Source organism: Microtus oregoni, unplaced genomic scaffold, assembly GCF_018167655.1.
Source record: "Microtus oregoni isolate MIOR12 unplaced genomic scaffold, Mior012 000028F_ref0000031, whole genome shotgun sequence".
NCBI classification, from domain to species: domain Eukaryota; kingdom Metazoa; phylum Chordata; class Mammalia; order Rodentia; family Cricetidae; genus Microtus; species Microtus oregoni.
The window spans coordinates 10,660,396-10,670,154 of record NW_024543087.1 but is presented as its reverse complement, the minus strand read 5'-3'; the positions used below and the strand labels follow the sequence as shown (position 1 = coordinate 10,670,154).

The window sequence follows — 9,759 nt, the reverse complement described above, 5'->3', positions numbered from 1 at the left end:
TCAGTCTAACCAATCAGAAAACTCTGAATTCGGTGAGAAACCCTGTCTCAAAACATACTGTGGAGAGCAATCACAGAAAGTCTGGCCTCCACTAGCTTATGCATACATGTGAATGTACACCCACGTGAGCATGCGTACATATACATAAACACACATACACACTACACACACCAAAATATCTTACACAAGGTGCTGGAGATGTAGCACAGTTGGTAGTCTTTAAATAGCATGTCCACCGCCCTGTCCTCATGTTATGCTCAGTCCATTTTCCTGTCCAAGAACGACGTCTGTCTCAGCTAGGATTTCTATTGCTGTGAAAAGACACCATGACCATGGCAACTCTTACAAGGAAAAACTTTAATTAGGGCTTACAGTTTCAGAGGTTTAGTCCATCATTGTCATGGTGGGACATGGCATCGTGCAGGCAGACATGGTGCTGGAGAAGGAGCTGAGAGTTCTACTACATCTTGATCCACGGGAGTAGGAGACTGTGGCATACTGGATGTAGTTTGAACATATGAGACCTCAAAGCCCACCTCCACAATGACACACTTCCTCCAACAAGGCCACACCTATTCCCACAAGGTCACATCTCCTAATGGTGCCACTCCTTGGGGCCAAGCACTCAAACACAGGAGCCTATGGGGGCCATGTCTACTCAAACCACCACAGCTTATTTTGGCCTGATGGTGAGACCTGACCCTAGCCAGACACGGGACCCATGTGAGACTTCGGATGGCAGATGCCGGCTGAGGATACAGCCTAGTGGAAAAGCTCTTACCTCACTATCAGAGGCCTTGGGTTCAGTCCCCAACACCAGGTGGGGTGGGGGCAGGGAATTTTTGATATAATAGACATGTGTTTCGATGTGGGGGTTGTTGTCACTTTTTATTGAGACACGGTCTCTCTTCACAGCCCTCACTGACCCGGACCTCACTTTGTAGAGCAGACTGACCTCCAGCTCACAGAGATCTGCTTGACTCTGCCTCCTGAGTGCTGGGATTAAAGGCGTGCACTGCCTGACGAGAGCCACAGAAACAGTTTGGGTGTTGGCATGAGGGGACATTTGGAGTCCCTGAGAGGGAAGAGTGGAAGAAAAGATCGGTGGTGGCACTGCGGCTTCTGAGTCGCAGCCTGTGGAGTGCAGTGGGATTGGGGATCGTGTAGTAAGGATCCCCGCAGCTCCATGACTGCCGAAGTCCAGTGCGGTCTGCTCTCCAGGGAGGACGGCATCCAAACCCACACACAGCTCATCTTTATGGCCTAGGATACACAAGAAGGGGTTTGATTCAGTATCCAATAGTCTTTTTCAATAAACATTTGTCAATCAGCTGCTCTGAGCTGAGTGAGCACTTAGAAGGCGGAGGTTGTCAGTCAAACTCCCCAGTCTCTCATCAGCTGGCCCTGCCCATCTCCTTGGCCTGGGCCCCCCCCCCAAGTCCTCACACACCCTTATTTCTGCAGTCCTGACCTACTCTGTGTCCACTGCATCCTGGGATACTCAGCGCCACCCAGTTGATCTAGAAAACTCCTATTCATCTCTCAGTACCCGGATCCCAGGTTATTTTGATGAAAAGGAAGGGGAGAACATCTCTGAGATGTTTCATTTAGTAGCCAACCTAGCTGCTCCCTGCTAGATTGTGATGTCTCCAAGATCCACACCCATGTCACAATATCGGCATCAACTGAGAAGTCCAATTATATAAAAAGAAAACCGCACTCCATAACTGAACGGGGGAGGTGGAGTGCCGAGCTTCCTCTCCCTCCCCTAATGTGAGTCATAGCTGTTCCTCTCCGAGCCATAGCTGCAGATAGCTCCGTCCTCCCACGTCCAGACCTACAGGTTAAATCAAGGAGTGTGACTAAGACAAGGTACCTACTCACCAAATTGCTCCCCTTTCTGAAATACTAACCCAGAACAGAGCCCAAATCCATTGTAGTCAATACCACCACCACCACCCCGGAATCACATGCCCAAATGATTTCATAAATTCAAGTCCCTCTTTCCTCAAACACTCAGTGGTTTTCCTTTGACAAAATAAAGCTAGGAACACAGTTCTGACTCCAGCCGCAGACCTGGTGGCCTTGAATGGGCCATTGACATCTGTTCCTGTCCCACCTCAGCAGAGAGACACCCCGGCTACACCATAGCCCATCCCTTCTCAGGACCATGCTCCACTGCCGTACACCCCCCAGTGCCCTCCAGTGCCCTGAGCTTCCTGGGGTACACAGCCCTGCCCTGAGACTGACTCCCTTCCCTGGTGCCAAGACTGCTTCTTCCTCACAGCTAAGTTCCACACCCTGACCCAGGTGGGCACAGAGCCGTTGGTACCAGGAGTCCTCTGAGACACGACAAAGGAAAGTCTCCCGGCAGATCTCTGAGGATCTCAACCAAGCACGCTGCATGGTTCGTAATTTTCCCTCCTCTCCGCCTGCATCCCACGCGGAGCCCCAGGACAGGAAGGGAAGTCGCTCTTGGTCAGCACTTCATGGGGCTTCCTCATTTTTGCCTTGTGTGCTGTTCTTAAATTTGCAAAGTGATCATGACACTGCTCCGCTTCTAAGACCACTTCTAAGGCTCCAGCATCTCCCCTGATGGCGCTTGCCCGATTATTGCAAACAGAGAATTGCAACCTCGAGCACTTAACAGGAACACAAGTTAAGGAGTGGGCACCAGCAAGAGTGCTCCGCAGAGGGAAGAAGGGAGGGTCCTGAGGCTTCAACACCCGTCCGTAAACCATCTGCAAACAGGACTGGGGAGGCTGCTGGGAACTTCTGGCTCCTGTTTAACCTGCACAGCTAGCATTTGAGGACGCTGCTTGCTAGAGACAAATGCGGTCCTTTCATCCGTTTCTCGGCCTCAAAGGCCTTTGTCACGGTTCATGCACCGACAATGCACCATCTCCAAGGACAGGGACTGCGGTGGGCCCCTCTCTTCAAAGGTGTTCCGGAAGAAACTGCGGCTTTTCTCACCAAGGAAAATGTGATCTTTTTTCTCAGCTTTACCAACTGTGAAGCAAAAAAAAAAAAAAAAAAAGTGATCAAAAATAGCAGAAGTGTTTAGGGTTTAGGGCTTTGTTTTATTTTTCTCCCTCTTTCATTCTTTCTCTTCTTTTCTTTCCTGTCCCTAAAATGGCTCCTGAGCTGGCAAGGGCAATACAAACAGCGCTCTCTCTTCAAAGACTCATAGGAAAATTCATGCTCCTCCCTGTGCCCCAGTGTTTCACGGCTCAGCCCCCACCCGGTACTACCCTGTCAGCAAGGAAACCAGGTCACCCATCGGACAAAGGATGAAGCCACCCAACCTCTGTAAAGAGGAAGAAACAGCCGTCCCCGGCACCTCCCCTCCCATAGGAAGGGAGGGGGAAATATAACAAAACAGCCTTTTTCTCCAAAAAAATTAATCACTCCAGCCCCAGGAAAGGTTGCAAACCAGAAACCACTTCGAGATGGTTTAAGAAACAGGAGACTTGAAGAAGAGCCTCAATTTTGTCACCTGTAAAGTGAGGTTCTTGTACCTGACCCCACATCAAAGGCGTGTTGTAAGAAATATGTGAACAATATCTTTAAAATGCCTGTGGTTTCTCAAGGGGGAAAAGAGTCTGAGGTGAGACTATAAAATAAAGCATAAGGGCCGGAGAGATGGCTCAGCAGCTAAGAGCTCTTCTTCTTGCAAAGAACCTGGGTTAAAGTCCCAAGACCCACATGGCCGCTCAAGGCTGTCCATGATTCCAGTTCCAGAAGGTCAGCTCCTTCCCTGGGCACCAAGAATGGACGTGGCGTACATACTCGGGTGCAGGCACATAAAATATAAATACTTTGAGTTTGAATTTTTTTAAGACAGGATTTCTCTTTGTATCAGCCCTTGGCTGTCCTGGAACTCACTCTGTAGACCAGGCTGGCCTCAAACTCACAGAGATCCACCTGCCTCTGCTTCCGAGTGCTGGGATTAAAGGCAGGTGCCACCACTGCCACCATTGGCTAAGATTTTATTGAAAGGTGATGGGGCTGCAGAGATGGCTCTGTGGCGAAAGTGCTTTCTACATGTCATGAGTATTGGAGTTTGGATCCCCCAAAATCCACATAAATGTGGGCTGGGTGTGGTGGTCTGCCTGTGATTCCACCTTCACAAGGCAGAGACTGGGGATTCCCAGGACAAGCTGGCTAGTGAGATTAGCCATATCAGTGAGTTTGATTGAGAAACCCTGCCTCGATGAGTAAGGTAGAAGAGAGATGAAGGATGAGTCCTGACATCAACTTTGTGTCTACACACACACATGCGCACACATGTGCACACATGCACACACACACACACACAGGATAGGGTGCACACACTCACCTGCAAGCATGAATATGCAGACATACGAAAATGGAAAATTAAAGTTCATTGATTATTGATTGATCAATTACTTTAGTGTAGGCATGTCCATAAATGAATGAGACAAGTATCTAGGCAATGAGAAGAAACTGGTATAGCTGTCAACACACCAGGGCCTCCAAGAAGAGATGGGGAATCCTTAGGAGTGGGGTCACTTCAGTTCCTGAAGGTGACGTGTGGTGCTGACCACAGTAAGAATGGCCTCCCCAGAACAAAGAGAAGGGCCATCTTACCTCACCACACTACAGTGCTCCATCTCACACTGCCTCCCCACAGCTCCAGTGACAACTACGCCATCCTCCTCCACATACCAGTCCCTCACATCCCTCCCCACTAACACCCCACCGTCACCTCACTGACCACTAGTCCATCACCATCACAGACAACAATTACCCAACACCTCCTTCACCTCGTACGTTTTGACTTAAAATGCCCCCCCCCCAAAGACTCATGTGTTAAGTGCTTGGTCCTTAGCTGATTGTGCTCCTTAGGGAGCTCTGGGAAACCAAGGGGATAAGAGAACAGCCTCCTCCACACACTCCCACCACCATGAAACATTGCCTCATCAGATGCCCAGCATCACACAGCCAAATGTCCATGGACTGAACCTTCTGAGACAGTGAGTGAAGTAACTACAACTCTGGAGTTATTCTAGTATCCCACCTGGACCAACATCTCATCCTCTGTTCACTTCAACCCCCCCATTGCCACCTTCACGCTGCCATGGCCACCTTCATCCCGCCACCGCCACCTTCATCCCGCCACCGCCACCTTCATCCCGCCACCGCCACCTTCATCCCGCCATCGCCACCTTCACACTGTCACCACCACCTTCATCCTTACCACAACCTCATCACTATAATCCCACCCATCCCACTACCCTCCTCTGCTCTCCCACCCACCCTGTTCTCACCCCATTCCTTTACTGTGTTCGGGAAATAGCCTCCATGGATGTGAGATCACTGATCGAGTGGCCATGCACCCTTTAAATTTGCCATCAGAGAACCAAGTTGGTTGGAACAACAGTAACCGCAGCATCATGGTGAGTGACTGAGTCCACCAGGGCCAATTCTGGGTGCTTTGCTCTGACTCATAACCACCGTGTTCAGAACGCTGCTGTTATTTCACAGGCCGGACGTTGAAACACAAAGACTCTCAGTAGCTCGGCTTAAAGTTTGCAGCCAGCAACTGCCCAGCTGGGACTTCCCCTGGACCAGGCTGCTCGACGGCCTGTGCCCTTAAACGATTTGTCATACTGTCGTCTCACAAACTCAGTCTTGGCCACCTTAGGGAAGAAGGCATCTTAGGTTCACTGGGCTCCAGACTCCAGTGCCATCAAGGAAAGCAGGGCACAGCAGCAGTTCACACCCTTGGCTACCACAGTTCACCTTCGCCACCTGCTCAAAGGACAAAGCTTCCCTGTAGCCAGGTCCCATGCCGCCTTGTGCACAATCTGCAAAGCTTCCCTGTAGCCAGGTCCCATGCCGCCTTGTGCACAATCTGCAAAGCTTCCCTGTAGCCAGGTCCCATGCCGCCTTGTGCACAATCTGCTTTCTTCACCCTCACTGAAATCTCGTGCAGCTAGTGATATTGTTTGGCACAAAATTATTCCTGTTATATTTCTGAGAGAACCAAAGTTCAGAGAAGAGAGTAAGTGACCACCTAGCAGACTGGTCTCAAAGGATCCACATGTCCCCAACGTGTAGCAAGCATCCTGAGAGGCCCTCTGTGGGGGCTCCAGCATCTGGGATGGAGTCTGGAAAGGCCGGCTTTCACCAGCTTTCAGTGAGTGAGGAGCGAGAGGGTGGGTAGGTGGGTGGGTGATTGAAACATGGCTCATAATTGGCGCAGGGTGAGAGGACACCCAAAGGCCCCTAAGGGTCAGAGAAGCAGGCAGCTGAAGGAATGTTCCTTTCGGAATCCTCTGAACCCTCCTCTCACAGACGCCAGGCTGCTTCCTCCAGCCTGACCTACTTCTCGCCAAGCCGGGTCTGCAGAACTCTTCCCCTGAACAAATGATGCTGACTTGAAGAAATGGCTGCTGCCCTTTGCAATTAGATGCTTTGAGACGTCCCCTCTGTACCCCGCAATAAAGACAGCGACCTAAGTGCTGAGGTGGCCAAAGGACAAGGAATATGCGAAACTGTTCCCATTAAAATCAGCCCTGGGGGCAAACCGTAAAACAAAGCGGAAAGCCTGACTGGCTTCTCAGGTCCTTAGACCAGGATCACAGCCTCTGTCCACTTGGAATGTTCTCCTACCCTTCCTTCACACCAGCTCTGCCTCCCACAACACACACACACACAAACACACACACACACACACACACACACACACACGCACACTCCTCAAAACGCTGTATTGATAGTTAACAGAAAACCAACAACTATTGCCTGTCTTGATCTGTCCTATTCATAGCAAATAGCAAAATAAATATCTTCTCTGCTCTGCAAGGTTTGGGATGGGGTGGGGGGGCGGCATGAGGGGTGCTCATACCTTATGTAACATAACAATAACCCTTATGTCCTCGCCTAGGCCTGGGGGACTCATTCTTTCATCTCTGCTTCCTGGATTCACAAGACAAGGATTCTTCAGCTCCTGGTGGGGAGCCACGACAGAGCCTCATCACAGGGCTCCAATCACACTGCTAACTCCAAGGAAAACTTGCACCAATTTTAGAACAAAGGCTAAGACGCCAGAAGAATAAAGCCCCTGCCGCAATGTCTTAAAACATAAATTGTGAAATGTCTCCATCTTGTGGTTACCTGCGGAATTGCCATTCTTAGTCCACACCCATAGACTATTGAATTGTGGCCACCATCTCCCCTTTTCCTGGAGCCTCAACAATTCATCAGAATCAGTGGTGCAGAAGCAGCAGGCACGAAGGGCAGGTCTGCACCTCAGAAGTACTTACACTGAGATGGTGAGATGGCCTGGGGACTCTAGGTATTTGCTTCCCAAGCCTGATGACCTGAGTTCAGTCCCTGGGGTCCATGTAAAGGAAGAAGGAGAGAAACAACTACATGGTTTACTCTGGCCTCAAGGTGTGAGCCATTGCACATGTGCTCACACATCAAGAACACATGCTCACACACTGACAGGAGTAGTAGTAGCAGTAGTGAACACGTGTGCCATCGGAGATGGCCTGATAAAAGAAATGACTATGAACCGAAGCCGTCAACTGAGAAACAGGAAATACCTAGTTCATTTCTTCAAACCTTTGACTTGTGGCTCTGAAGCACAGCGGAGTGGCGAGAAACGGTGTCAATGGTCGCTGGCTCTTCATGCAGTCAGTCAAGGGTGTCGCCATGGCCTACCATAAGCCTGTCCCTTCAGCTGTGAGTCTTTCACCTCACAAGAGGCATGACACCTCTAGGAATGCTCCAATATCATTAGGACAAAAAGCCACCTCCTATGAGACCTTGACTTTGGCTCTTGGCCACAGGGACAGCTCCTGCTTGCACCTATGCCCGCCCCTCACACAGGGAGTTTCCAGAGTGTAGTGGTTATCGTCTTTGCCTCATGCAGCTCAATGTAGTATTCACCTTCAGGCTTCCCTGTTCAACCCCACTCTCACTCAAAATGCAAATTTCTAGAATCTAGAATATAAGTAGTCTGCCACCTTGCAATTTAGTTTGGTAAGTATATTCTCTCTCTCTCTCTCTCTCTCTCTCTCTCTCTCTCTCTCTCTCTCTCTCTGTGTGTGTGTGTGTGTGTGTGTGTGTGTGTCCTCTCTCTCTCTCTCTGTGTCTCGCTCTCTTCCTCTCTCTCTCTTTCTCTGTCTCTCTCTAAGCCAGGGTCTCATTATATAGCCCTGACTGTCCTGAAATTCACTGTGTAGACCAGGCTGGTTTCTAACTCACAGATATTCACCTGCCTCTGCCTCCCAAGTGCTGGAATTAAAGGTATTTGCCACTATGCCCAGTAAGATACAAAGGAAAGATAAATTTTAGAAGTTTTAACATGTAATCCTATTGAAAGCCCAGCCTCACCATATCCCAACCCCAGCCACTATCATCTCTGGAACATGTTTCATCCACTCCTCCAAAGTGAGACAAAGTTAGCAGAAACCTCACAAGTGGCCATTGAGCTAAATGCTTGAAGGACCTGGAATAGCGTGCTCCAAGCATGCTCAAATCCCACAAAGCTCAGGCTACCTGTTTATTGCAGGAGCAGGAGTAGCTTGCCCAAGGTTGCAAGGCTTCTGAGGAGCTGAGATGGACCTCAGTCACTTCCAGCTGCTCGACTCAGCTAAGCTGTGCCCTCTGTTTAGAGTGTGGTTCTGAGGTGGCACTGCCTTCATGGGGTTCCACGAAGCAAAGACTCACCACAGTCATTAATCAAATCACCATTATGTGAAGCATGGTGGCTATCGTGGTATTAAGTAAGCAAAGCAGCCACGGGCTGCGGAGAAAATGTGAACTCAGTGGATTGTCTCAGATCACAGGATACCATAGCCATATCTGAAAACGTAATGGAGAGATGTCTCACCGGTTAAGAGCACTGGCTTCTCTTCCAGAGGACCCAGGTTCAATTCCCAGCAGGCACATAGGGACTCACAGCCCTCTGTAACTCCAGGTCCAGATCTAGCTGATACAGTCTTCTGGCCTCCTCAGGTGCACAGACATACATGCAGGAAAACACCTATACATATAAAACAAAAACAAAATTTAAAAAATAATAAACCAAGCTACATTACTGAAAACAACCTGGTATTGGCATAAGAACAGACAGGAGGACCAATGGAACTGAATAGAAGACCCGGATATCAATCCACACATCTTCGAACACCTGATCTTTGATTTAAAAAAAAAAAGCAAAAAATATTAAATGGAAAAAAGAAAGCATATTTAACAAATGGTGCTGGCATAACTGGATATCAACATGTAGAAGAATGAAAATAGACCCATATCTATCACCATGCACAAAACTCAAGTCCAAACAGATCAAAGACCTCAACATAAAGCCAACCACACTGAACCTTATACAAGAGAAAGTGGGAAGTACACTTGAACGCATTGGCACAGGAAACCACTTCCTAAATATAACCCCAGTAGCACAGACATTGAGAGAAACAATTAATAAATGGGACCTCCTGAAACTGAAAAGCTTCTGTAAAGCAAAGGACATGGTCAACAAGACAAAACAACAGCCTACAGAATGGGAAAAGATCTTCACTAACCCCACATCAGACAGAGGTCTGAGCTCCAAAATATACAAAGAGCTCAAGAAATTGGACACCAAAAGATCACATAATCCAATTTAAAAAAAATGGAGTACAGACCTAAACAGAGAACTCTCAACAGAGGAATCTAAAATGGCTAAAAGACACTTAAGGAAATGTTCAACATCCTTAGTTATCAGAGAAATGCAAATCAAAA

At 48.8% G+C, this 9,759-nt stretch overlaps 1 long non-coding RNA gene across 1 annotated transcript; it reads right to left on the bottom strand.

The window, feature by feature from the left end:
* Positions 1-216: 216 nt before the first annotated feature.
* On the bottom strand, positions 217-8,933 carry LOC121464436. Its single transcript, XR_005976516.1, has 3 exons — positions 8,870-8,933; positions 2,333-3,009; positions 217-1,263 (listed from the first exon to the last, which is right to left on the bottom strand). It is a non-coding gene; the product is annotated as an uncharacterized LOC121464436 (long non-coding RNA).
* Positions 8,934-9,759: the final 826 nt, after the last annotated feature.